The sequence below is a fragment of the Pelophylax lessonae genome (assembly GCF_965119305.1).
Source record: "Pelophylax lessonae genome assembly, chromosome: 5".
NCBI classification, from domain to species: domain Eukaryota; kingdom Metazoa; phylum Chordata; class Amphibia; order Anura; family Ranidae; genus Pelophylax; species Pelophylax lessonae.
Window position 1 is genome coordinate 73,347,307 of NC_138772.1, and position 13,335 is coordinate 73,360,641.

Consider the following 13,335-nt stretch of genomic DNA (forward strand, 5'->3'; position numbering starts at 1 on the left):
CAATTAAGAACAGTGGCTTAGGGCCTTGACATTTAATGTTAGATTACATTATTGCACCAACCTAGGCTATACACACCTATTCTATTTTCCATGTAAAGGCACCAAATTTGTTTATTCTTTTCCCATGTTCAGCCAGTTTAAACATTCCATACCGGCAATGATTCAAAATTATTTGTTCTTATCTGTACATCCTCTGTGTAAAGCAATCTTTTTTTTTTTTTTTCTGTCCCTCAATGCGTTCTAATATTTTAGACTGTAAAAGAACAAACAGTAAGGATTAGGGGTCCAAAATCTGGTATGAGCAGGAAAATGTGTAGTCATTTATGAAACTTTCATATATACTGTGTGTGTGTATATATATATATATACACATTATATATACACTGCTCAAAAAAAGAAGGAACACTTTCAAATCAGAGTATAGCATCGGGTCAAGTAAACTCCTGGGGTATTGATCTGCCCAGTTAAGTAGCAGAAGGGATTGTTAACCAGTTTAAACTGCTTTGGTGTTAATGAAATTAACGCCAGGTGCATTAGATGGGCAACGATGTGAAGATCTCCAAAACAGGAATGGTTTTACGGGTGGAGGCCACTGACATTTTTTTGTTCACAAGTTTTGCATTTGGCTAGGGTCAATGTCACTACAGGTAGCATGAGGCTATAGTGTGAGGGGCTTGCGCTTAGGAAACCTCGGTTCGGTGAATATAAATAAAAATAAAAACAATAACTAAGTAATAAATCAATAAATTAAATACATAAGCTGCTGCTAGGTAGAAAAGGTGATACCTTTCAAACAATACTGAAAAACTAAGTACCTGCGCTGCTTAAACCGAAACCATAAACATAAATATCAGTTGTGTTAATAAATAAATAACATCATAAAGTGCTCGTGCGAATAACTGTGCAACTGTGTATATAAATATAGTGTTACACTAAATATAACAGCGTAAATATTATATATAAACTCATATGTGTGACATATCATATATCAAAAGTAATTATAAATATAAAGTTCATAACAATAAATATCTTCCAAACTGAATAAAGTGCAAGTCTCTTGTGCTACTATAAGTGCTCCGTGCTCAAGGTATATGGATAAAGTGCCCGTGCTCAGTCCTTGTGAGTTAGTGCTCCCCTCTCGGTCCCACACTCACCAGAAGCAGAGAGTAATATCGCCTTAAAAACTGGTTGTATAAGGTAACCGCCTCTTATGGATCACCAACAGATATAAGCTGTAGATCTCCTGTGCCTCTATATCCAGGTAAATATCCAGGTGATGCTCCCCAGTATCATGAAAAGAAAAGGGCCATCATCGTGCAGTATGTTCTAAAAGGTTTATTTTCCACGCAATAAAAAGATACACTTACAAAACATAAAGAATCAATCCGCCTTTAGCAAACCCACGGGACGCCAAACGAATGGCCGTGCGTTCCACCCGTGTAACCGGAAGCCGGAAGCCGGAAGAGGTTGCAGCCGGAAATGACGTACTACGTGTTCGGACGGCTTGACGCGTTTCGCCCCGCCAATCAGAGCGTTCTCAAACAACCAGTTTTTAAGGCGATATTACTCTCTGCTTCTGGTGAGTGTGGGACCAAGAGGGGAGCACTAACTCACAAGGACTGAGCACCGGCACTTTATCCATATACCTTGAGCACGGAGCACTTATAGTAGCACAAGAGACTTGCACTTTATTCAGTTTGGAAGATATTTATTGTTATGAACTTTATATTTATAATTACTTTTGATATATGATATGTCACACATATGAGTTTATTTATAATATTTACGCTGTTATATTTAGTGTAACACTATATTTATATACACAGTTGCACAGTTATTCGCGCGAGCACTTTATGATGTTATTTATTTATTAACACAACTGATATTTATGTTTATGGTTTCGGTTTAAGCAGCGCAGGTACTTAGTTTTTCAGCATGAGGCTATACCTGGACCCTATAGAGGGTGCACAAGCAGTCCAACTCCTCCGGGATGGCACATCAATATGCTTCATTGCCAAAAGGTTTGCTGTGTCTTCCAGCACAGTCTCCAGAGCATAGAGGAGATTCCAGAAGACAGGCAGTTACTCTAGGAGAGTTGGACAGGGCAGGAAAAAGGTCCTTAACCCATCAGCAGGACTGGTATCTGCTCCTTTGTGCAAAGAGGAACAGGATGAGCACTACCAGAGCCATACAAAATGACCTCCAGCAGGCCACCGATGTAAATGTCTCTGAAAAAACAATCAGAAACAGACTTCATGAGGGTGGCCTGAGGGCCCGACATCCTCTAGTGGATCCTGTGCTAACTGCCCGGAATACCATGGAGCTCGAAGGGCATTTGCCATTGAACACCAGAATTGGCAGGTCCGCCACTGGCGTCCTGTGCTTTTTACAGATGAGAGCAGGTTCCCCCTGAGCATGTGACAGACATGAAAGGGTCTAGAAAAGCCATGGAGAACATTATGCTGCCTGTAACATCATTCAGCATGACTGGTTTGGTGGTGGATCAGTGATGGTCTGGGGAGGCATATCCATGGATGGACGCACAGACTTCTACAGGCTAGACCAGTGTTTCTCAACTCCAGTCCTCAGGGCACACTAACAGGTCAGATTTTAAGTATTACCTTGGAGAGATGCAGACTAGAATACTGCAATCACTGAGCAGCAAATGCTATCACCTGTGATGTATTTTAGTTTTCTTGCAAATCTGGCCTGCTAATGTGCCCTGAGGACCGGATTTGAGAAACACTGGGCTAGACAATGGCACCCTGACTGCCATTAGGTACCGGGATGAAGTCCTTGGACCCATTGTCAGACCCTATGATGGTGCAGTGCGTCTTGGGTTCCTCCTGGTGCACGACAATACCTGACTTCAGGTGGTGAGAGTATGCAGCCAGGTCCTGGAGGATGAAGGAATTGATACCATTGAATGGCCCCCACGCTACCCTGACCTAAATCCAACAGAACACCTCTAGGACATAATGTTTTGGTCCATGAGATGCTGCCAAGTTGCACCTCAGTCTGTTCAGTTCAGTGATGCCCTGGTCCAGATCTGGGAGGAAATACCCCAGGACACCATCCGTCATCTCATTAGGAGCATGCCCCGACATTGTCAGGCATGCATACAAGCACGTGGGGCCATTCAAACTACTGAGTACCATTTTGAGTTGCTGCAATGAAATTTCAGTAAAATGGACTAGCCTGCTGCATAATTTTTTCCCTTTGATCTTTGGGGCGTCTTTGAATTTAGCCCTCTGTAGGATGATAATTTTCATTTCCATCAAACAATGTGGCCTCCTTTCGTTCCTAACTGAGATCTGATGTGTTTTGCAAAGTGTTCCTTTAATTTTTTTGAACAGTATATATATATATATATATATATATATATATATATATATATACAGTGGGTAAGGAAAGTATTCAGACCCCCTTAAATTTTTCACTCTTTGTTATATTGCAGCCATTTGCTAAAATCATTTAGGTTCATTCCTCTTCCTCATGAATGTACACATAGCACCCCATACTGACAGAAAAACACAGAATTGTTGACATTGTTGCAGATTTATTAAAAAAGAAAAACTGAAATATCACATGGTCCTAAGTATTCAGACCCTTTGCTCAGTATTTAGTAGAAGCCCCCTTTTGATCTAATACAGCCAGGAGTCTTTTTGGGAAAGATGCAACAAGTCTTTCACACCTGCATTTGGGGATCCTCTGCCATTCCTCCTTGCAGATCCTCTCCAGTTCTGTCAGGTTGGATGGTAAACGTTGGTGGACAGCCATTTTTAGGTCTCTCCAGAGATACTCAATTGGGTTTAAGTCAGGGCTCTGGCTGGGCCATTCAAGAACAGTCACAGAGTTGTTGTGAAGCCACTCCTTCATTATTTTAGCTGTGTGCTTAGGGTCATTGTCTTGTTGGAAGGTAAACCTTCGGCCCAGTCTGAGGTCCAGAGCACTCTGGAGAAGGTTTTTGTCCAGGATATCCCTGTACTTGGCCGCATTCATCTTTACCTCGATTGCAACCAGTCGTCCTGTCCCTGCAGCTGAAAAACACCCCCACAGCATGATGCTGCCACCACCATGCTTCACTGTTGGGACTGTATTGGACAGGTGATGAGCAGTGCCTGGTTTTCTCCACACATACCGCTTAGAATTAAGGCCAAAAAGTTCTATTTTGGTCTCATCAGACCAGAGAATCTTATTTCTCACCATCTTGGAGTCCTTCAGGTGTTTTTTAGCAAACTCCATGCGGGCTTTCATGTGTCTTACACTGAGGAGAGGCTTCCGTCGGGCCACTCTGCCATAAAGCCCCGACTGGTGGAGGGCTGCAGTGATGGTTGACTTTCTACAACTTTCTCCCATCTCCTGACTGCATCTCTGGAGCTCAGCCACAGTGATCTTTGGGTTCTTCTTTACCTCTCTCACCAAGGCTCTTCTCCCCCAATAGCTCAGTTTGGCTGGACGGCCAGCTCTAGGAAGGGTTCTGGTCGTCCCAAACGTCTTCCATTTGAGGATTATGGAGGCCACTGTGCTCTTAGGAACCTTAAGTGCAGTAGAAATCTTTTTGTAACCTTGGCCAGATCTGTGCCTTGCCACAATTCTGTCTCTGAGCTCTTCAGGCAGTTCCTTTGACCTCATGATTCTCATTTGCTCTGACATGCATTGTGATCTGGAAGGTCTTATATAGACAGGTGTGTGGCTTTCCTAATCAAGTCCTATCAGTATAATCAAACACAGCTGGACTCAAATGAAGGTGTAGAACCATCTCAAGGATGATCAGAAGAAATGGAAAGCACCTGAGTTAAATATATGAGAGTCACAGCAAAGGGTCTGAATACTTAGGACCATGTGATATTTCAGTTTTTCTTTTTTAATAAATCTGCAACAATGTCAACAATTCTGTGTTTTTCTGTCAGTATGGGGTGCTATGTGTACATTCATGAGGAAGAAGAATGAACCGAAATGATTTTAGCAAATGGCTGCAATATAACAAAGAGTGAAACATTTAAGGGGGTCTGAATACTTTCCGTACCCACTGTATATATATATATAAATATATATATATATATATATATACTGTATATATATTGTATATATTTACTATATATTTTAAATACAATTTTTTATGTTTATGAGCTTAAATCTGAACTTGCAGATTTAAAAGGGACTGACCAATAACAGGCTGAGGATCTGAAAATGACAGTGAAACTGCAGCAGGTCTCCTCCCCTGCCAGGCAGGACTGTGCTGTGTGGCAGAGCTTTGTAAATCTCAGGACTGAATAGACAGAAATACATTTTCTTTTGGCTGGTACAAAAACTTTCATAAATGTATTTAACCTGTGTATTTCTGTTGTTTACTTGAAATATACAGCTTTAACAAATCTTTATTGTTTGGGTCCCTTTCTCTTATTTTCTATTGCTCTTTTTCCCTTATGAGGTTTTGATTTAGAAAAAAAACTAGATGGGGGAAAAAAGCTATATCTCACAAACACCATTTGCAGCTGTAGGCTGGGTCTGCTTCATTTGTGGTAGATTTCTGTTTCTTTGAGACAGTTACCAAACCGCTAGGCCTGAAAGCCTTGCTTGCCTGTAGTCAGTCAGTGAAGAATTTTTAGTGCATTTATTCTTATTTGCTTTGTGATGAATCCAACAAGAGAAGAAAATCTTCTGGCGTGATCCTTGGCCGTTTTTCAAAGCAGCATTATGTGAGCGGAGCGGAAAAATCATCTCTGAGATCCAAAAAAATGAATGTAGCGCACTTGAAAATGATAATGACCCGAGGTGCTTTCGCCCAGATGGCAAAATCTTTGCAGAGGGAAATTGTGCTAAGTGCAGTGCAGATCCTGAATCCTGCATATATTACATGGGCTGTTTTATTAGCTGTACATGAATCAATATCTCTGGCATTGGTACATCAATTGTTTTAAGCTGCCAGTGCTTCATAAATCTATGACTTATTTTAATAAGCGCATTCCATCCAGTTTCTGCAAAAACAAAACTCCATTCTGCCTTCTTTACTGAAGAGTTTAATATTCTGCTGATGTGTATAACCTTACCCCAGCCACATCATATCTGTAAGCCTTTTGGGAAATTAATCTTTAATCCTGGGCTAATTATCATTGCAGATATCCTCCATTTTATATGTAACAGGTGAGGGAGAACCTTTGAATGTAATCTTCCAGCTCATTTAGTTAAAATCCCTTATCAACTGTTTAGCAAATATAACAGTTAAAGCGGAAGGCCAATTTTAAAAGAGGTTTTTCAGCTTGAATGCTAAAGGGGTCATAAGCACAAACATTGTATTATATTAGGGTGGGAATTAATATCTTGTTTATACAAAAAAGAAAAGCATATGGTGCTTTATAACACCTTATAGTTTTAGGACCACCACGTGAAAATTGATTTTTTTGTGGAAATCCTTTTTCCTTTTGAAGATGCATATTTACATATTTTTCCCAGAGAACATTGCCCCAAGTCTTCTTACCTGGGCTCCAGTGAAGTCATGCCTGTCCATCTGGAACAATCTATTCTCTCTCTTTTTTTTTTTTTTTTACTTTACTGTAATTTTTTAATGCATATATAATTTTATACCTGATGAGGGAGTTCCCTTCAGGCTCGGAAAACTTGTTGTGAGATCCTTTTTCTATTTAGCTGTTACAGATCTCACTTGGACTCGCAATCATACTGCACAGCTGTTTGACATGTGAAAGAAGGACCTTTATAAAAAAAAAAGTATGTACAGTAGGTAAAGGACACCACTCGCCACACCCTCAGCTACATAGACCACGAAAAAATTATACACAAAAAATTTCCAGGAGAAAACCACATGTATAACACTTTTGATTGGTAAATAGTAACTTTATAGAGGTTATACAGGGGTCTAGGAAACCAAAAAGTGCGACAACAAGTAGAGAGGCAGAGAGATTTGGTTCCAAATAAGGACAATCCCTTATAATGAATTACACCTTCAGCTAGAAGGTGCTGATTTCTCTTCTCAAATCTTGCTAATCAGTTGTATTCAAAGGTATTAGTATGGCCCAAACAGTTTTATTACTATTACAGGTACTTATATGGTATAAGTATAGTATATATAGTGCTGGCAATTTACACAGTGCTTTACATATATATTGTACACTCACATCAGTCCCTGGCCTCAATGAGCTTACAATCTAAGGTCCCTAACTCACATTCATACATACACATACTAGGGCCAATTTAGAAAAGATCCATTAACCTACTAGCATGACTTTGGAGTGTGGAAGGAAACCGGCGTGCCTGGAGGAAACCCACACAGGCACAGGAGGAACATGAAGACTCTGGGCAGGTAGTGTCATAGTTGCCATTTAAACCGTTGACCCTAGTGCCGTTATATGGAAGTGCTAACTACTTAGCCATTGTGCTGCCCCAAATTTTTCTAAAGCAGAGCCCCACCCAAAAGGGGAAGCTCCGTTTGTTCGCACCCTCCCTCCCCCACTGCTACATTTGGCTCTTTTTGGGGGGAAGGGGGGAGTGGTAGCTGGTTTTGACAGGTACCCGCTTCCACTTCTGGATAAGATCGCTGATCAGCAATCTTCGACATTACTGGCCCCTCCTCCTTCCCTCCGCTACCTTGTGGGACATACACAGGTTCCAGAAGAAGGTGGGATCATTGAGAAAGCACAGTGCATCTCGCACATGCGCAGTAAAAAAACCAACTGTGAAGCCTGAAGGCTTCACTGATGGTTTCCCTTACTTACAATGCTCGCGACTGCACCCGAAGCCGATTAACAAATCAGCTTGGGGTGCCGACATCGTGGGATCCCTGGACAGGTAAGTGTCCTTATATTAAAAGTCAGCAGTTACAGTATTTGTAGCTGCTGACTTTTAATTTTGTTGTCCAGACTAGAGCTCCTCTTTAGTTTTATAGAATGGAAGGAATACAACCTTTGTTGTGTTTCTATTGTTGTCTGTGCTCTTTTTAGGTTGTTTTATCTTCTGTATTTTTCCTGGTAACCATTGTTACCGAGACAGAAATATTACAGTTGTTCCCAGAGATGAGGGTAAAACATCCAATGAGGACAACTATTCTGGTGACAGCTATATAAGAAAGGAACTTTGTAGAGTATTTCTCTCACTTCTGTTATGTCTCTGGGACAGGAAGCATGGGGATATCACCCCAACTGGATATGGACAGCAGGAATTGTCCTTACTCTACTTAAAACTAAAAGTTGCCTTTTGCTTTGTAAAACAAACAGAATACATAAAGAGAATATATTTTCTGGTGTCCATTTTATATTTTATAAAATTAATTAGCAGCTTTTAATAGACAGATATATAAAGTTGGTAACTGTGGCACTTATGAGAATTCTATATACACCTCTGAGAAGATAAAACACAACCTCCATCCAAAATCACAAGTCGGTAACTTAGTGATGGCTGGATCTTACAAACAAAAGAAGTCTAAATGTGTTTCATGGATATCATTACATGGATGCCACACTCTTTTTTGAGGACCTCATTGCCCATGAGACCATAATTAAGGAAAGACATTTTCAGACATTGGTGAGCAGAGGCTCTGCTCACCAACAGGCAAAAAAAAATAACATAGAGAGGAGATGAAGGCTCCAATAGTGTAAATACTATAAGACACATTTACTCAATAATAAAATTCACACATGGATAAAAGCACTGTCACTAGAACACAGGCAGATGGTGTCTGATGTTAGAGGAACTTCATTCTCCCAATCGACATTGATTATTTTAAATCCTCATGCTGCTACCATTAGTAAATAGATAAGAGAGTATATCATATTTACTTGTTTTAAACATTTTTGTTTTTTTACATATCGTCAGTTACTTCCTGGTTTCCTATGTCATGCATCCCAGGAATCTTTAGAAGGGGAGGAGAGTAGGAGGGTTTTTTCAGCTAAGCTCACTCTCCTGCATGTATGATTGAGCTAAGGGCAGATGGATCATAGGAATTAAATGCTACATAAATCATCTGCCCTTACTCAAGATGGCCACAGCCACAAATGCTAGGGGGTTGTTTTCCAAAGTTTCATAACAAAATAAAACATAAAGACGTGGTCACGTGGATGGATGGGGGAGTTTTCTTTGAATATTAAAAATGAATGAAATAGCGTTTTTTAATTGCAGTGCTCAAATACAGTTTAATTCCACTTTATGGTTTCCTTAGCTCTGCCCTATGCGTTTCACCATCAGGGGCTCAACAGAAAGAGAAATAAGAAAAGTACAGAGAGATTATTTTTAAACCATGATGGAAGATTTATATCAGATCTTCACAGCTGTTCAGTGATGGAAGCTGCTACTTCTGCAAGTAGTGTCTAGAAAGGCAGAGAATTTAACTATACAGAGGGGCAATGCTGTCAGGAATGCCGGCTCAGTAATTAACATTGAAAGCTGAAAATATTGAATATGCACACTCAGACAGTTAACATATCTGCATTGTAACAAGATCAGCCTTGTTTTATTCCTTGCTCCAAGTGTTTTGGATGCTGAGACAAAGAAGCAATTCAGTTGAAACATGAACTTGTAGAATCATTTGGTGGAAGTGGAGAAAGCAGCAGGAAAAAAAAATCTGAAAATGTTCTCTAAGGACTAAAGATCATTAGACAAATAGTGTTCTTTGCAAGGACAGCATGTGTACTTATTATTTGCAACTATGTGACTAATAAAATGACAAAAGCTGTATTAAAAGATTGAGCAAGCACTAGATAATTAGGCTGCAAATCGTGATTGTCTTAAGGGACAAGTGCACAGAAACAGCTAAATAATCAGCAGAATTATATATGCTTAAACTGTTCTTCCTGCAAAACAAAAAACTGGTCATTTTGGTAATTTTCTAATCTAGACACACTACCAGAAACCATAGCCATGACCTGACCATTTAATTACACTCCAGGCAAACAGCCAAATTAAAATGTATATTATTTTATAATTTATTTTATTATTACTTTTATAAAATCATAAGTTCATTTTCACATTGAAGTTCAATCATTTCTAATGTACTCCTACTAATCTGACAGATTTATTTTATTGTTATTTATTTCAGGTTCCTATATAGCGCTGTCAATTTACGCAGCGCTTTACATATACATTGCGCATTCACATCGGTCCCTGCCCTCAAGGAGCTTACAATCTAAGGTCCCTAACTCACATACATACAGAGTAGGGCCAATTTTTATTCAGGATCCAATTAACCTACCAGCATGTCTTTGGAGTGTGGGAGGAAACCAGAGTACCCGGAGGAAACCCACGCAGGCACAGGGAGAACATGCAAACTCCAGGCAGGTAGTGTCGTGGTTGGGATACAAACCAGCAACCCTCTTGCTGCTAGGTGAATGTGCTAACCACTACACCACTGTGCCGCCCAACAGATATTGAACTTTGTAAACCTACTTTGTAAAGATTCCCCACACATTTCCTTCCTTGACTTGTCCTTCCTTGTTGATAGGCACTGCTGTGTCACACATTTCACAGAGCCTGCCAAATTAACTACAGAGGAGCTGAGAGGAGGAGTTCCAGGAAGCGGAGTCAGTACAGGAATCACTGCTTGCAGACAGCAAGGTACCATGGGATATGTAGTCCTTAGCAAATGGAAATTAAACAGCCGAAGAGAAGCTGAAAAGTATGCAGGAAATCCAGGCAGTTGTGGAAATAACTCACAAGATGAAACATGATTTTTCAAGTAAGCCTATTTTGTATTGTCAAAAATAACTAGTTTTTGTATTGTTATTACAATGCTAATGTTATAAAATGAAAGTGTATGCTGTGACCAGAGATTCCCTTTGAATACATGGGAGCTGCATTACCTGTCAATGATGTGTTTTATTGTCCATCCAGTCCTGAGATTTACCCAGCTCTGACACACAACACAGTCCTGTCTGACTTAGAAGGAGAACTGAATTTGTCTCTTGCAGTAAAGTAACACTTACAAGTCTTGTTCCTTCCCCAGCCTGTTACTGGACAGTAAAAGGATAAGCAACAGACTGATAAGCTTATTAAAGTGGGGTACACACTAGTAGAAAATCTGCCGAAAATTCCCGTCCGAGGTAAAATCGTACGATTTCTGGCTAGTGTGTGCACAACTTTCAGCAGCCGATGCCGACATTTTCAACAAAAAAAAACGGAGGGACAAACACCAAAATTTTTATCGTCTGTCCCCAGACGATCAATTTTCGTTTAATGTGTATGCAGTACGTCCGTGAAAAATCAGATACGAAAGACCGTGCATGATCTGAAGTTGCTGACAACCCGGAAGTTTGGGAACAAATGTCCCAAAAAAAATAAATAAATTGGACGAGAAATTTTGTGAACATTTATGCACTGTCAACTAAAAACGGTAATGACCGCTGAGCAAGAGAGAGAGAAAAATCGGAGGATATTTCGTCCGATTTCCATCAAGTGTGTACGGGCCTTAAACTGTCAGTCTTTTCTATCTGCCTATCAGCATGTTTCCTGTTACCACATGAGCAGTGCAGAACAACTAATGGACTCCTTGTGCCGCTTCTCCTTCTTCCAGTCTAAGCTCTGTTTGTGCAGGGGATTGCAAGAGGCTGATACCAAGTCAAATTCAAGTATTTATATTTCTTAATTAAAAATTCAGCTTTGGATTATGTATGTTCACTGCAGTCAAAGCAATACTGTTCAATCTAGCTTGTAATTGGATTGTGAAGGAACTGCAGCTCACTGCTGAGTTCATCTTTATGCTCTCTCTTCCAATCAGAAAGCCTAATTTGTCACACTAACAGCACTGTGCAATGCAGCTAAGCCCTCCCTTTCCCTGATTAAATGCTAATGTGGACAGGCTTACAGTACCCTTAATGAGCTGCCTTAACACAAATGATGTAATGCAAATCATATTGTGAATGGGCCCTAAAACATGATTCCAGGTTACCCCAAATGTGTTCTAACAAGACAAAACTTCCAGCTACCATTACTCTGGGTGTGAAAATCTGAATCTGCCTGAACTCGCATCATGCTTTCTTTCACTCTCGAGAAGTTTGGTTAACTTGTTAGTTGAAGTAGAAAATCTTTTAATATGTTGATAACAGCGATTCTGAAATGTCACAGAGAACTTGCCATATTATATATAATAAGATCCTTTAAATGTTACATGTAATACCTTTTGGCCCATTCCTCTTGCAGCATTTGTGTTTTAAGCGGTTGCCAAGCATTCTTCTTCATTAGCTCACTCAGTAGTGGATTGTGGAGCTGTGAACACATTGGGTATTTGCTTGAAGGACTTTGACCCTGGTGTAAATGAAGATGCAGCCTGGGATGTGTAGCACAGCATAATGCAGGCATGCCGTCATCAAAGATGCAGCTTGTATTAAAACGTTTTCCTGGCTTTTGAAATCTTTTTCTAGTTATATGTTTTGTTGTTCAAATGAATTCACAGTCCCAAAACTAAATGGGGCCAATCGTCCAATATTGGACTTAAAATCTCTAAACACATTTTTGTGTACCAAAATTTTTGATGGAATCAACAAGCTCTGTCATTACTTCTTTCATACAAGGGAAATTTCTGGCATCAGTAGGCATTCAAGATGCTTATCTATACATCGCGATCTTCCTCTCACATCAGTGCTTTGTATTGCTTTGAGAGACTAACACTTCCGATCTGTAGCACTGTCATCCAGGCTCTCTTCTGCATTTGGGGTGTTCACAGAAGTGCTTATCCTTCCTCTAGCTCTTCTGCAGACAGGGCATTCATGTCACAAGTTACCTAGAGAACCTCTTACTGAAAGATTCCTCAACCAAAACTTTGTCTGACAATTTTCAGGATGGTTCAGTTCCTTCGAACCTTCAGCTGAATAATCAATTTTCCAAAGTCTGCCCTCCAACCCTCACAATGCCTAGAGTACTTGGGCCCAATAATGGACACAGGACAAGCCAGAATTTTTCTTTCTCACTATAAAGTTGCCTCCCCAAGGTCACACACATGACCTTCAAATCCAAAAGACACCCCTCTGTTTGGTTCAGCATGAGGGGTTTGGGTCTTGAGGTAGACTACTTGGAGGAAGTTTCCATTGTACAATTTCATACCATACCTCTTCATTTCAACATCTTCACATACCCTAATGGTGGTGAAAACAGATGTCAGCCTTACAGGCTGGGGAAAAGTTTGCAACTCCCTAATTGTTCAGGGGACCAGGTCACCAGAGGAGTCAAAATTCCTCATTAACATACTGAAAATAAAAGCCATCAAATAGACTCTTGAACCCAGAATTTCCCTCCTGCAGGGTCAGACAATGCCAAAGCAGGGACCTACATAAACCATCAGGGGGCATCAGATGTCAAGCTGCAGTATGAGAAACAAGTCTGATACTCTGGGCG

General features: G+C 40.2%; 1 pseudogene across 1 annotated transcript in view; it reads left to right on the forward strand.

Annotated features, from left to right (window-relative positions):
* Positions 1-13,335, forward strand: part of LOC309556430 (sperm-associated antigen 6-like) — a 469,742-nt pseudogene that overhangs the window by 217,697 nt on the left and 238,710 nt on the right. The window contains exon 4 of the transcript in view: positions 12,160-12,299. The product of the transcript in view is annotated as a sperm-associated antigen 6-like (transcript). The remainder of the gene's footprint in view (positions 1-12,159; positions 12,300-13,335) is intronic.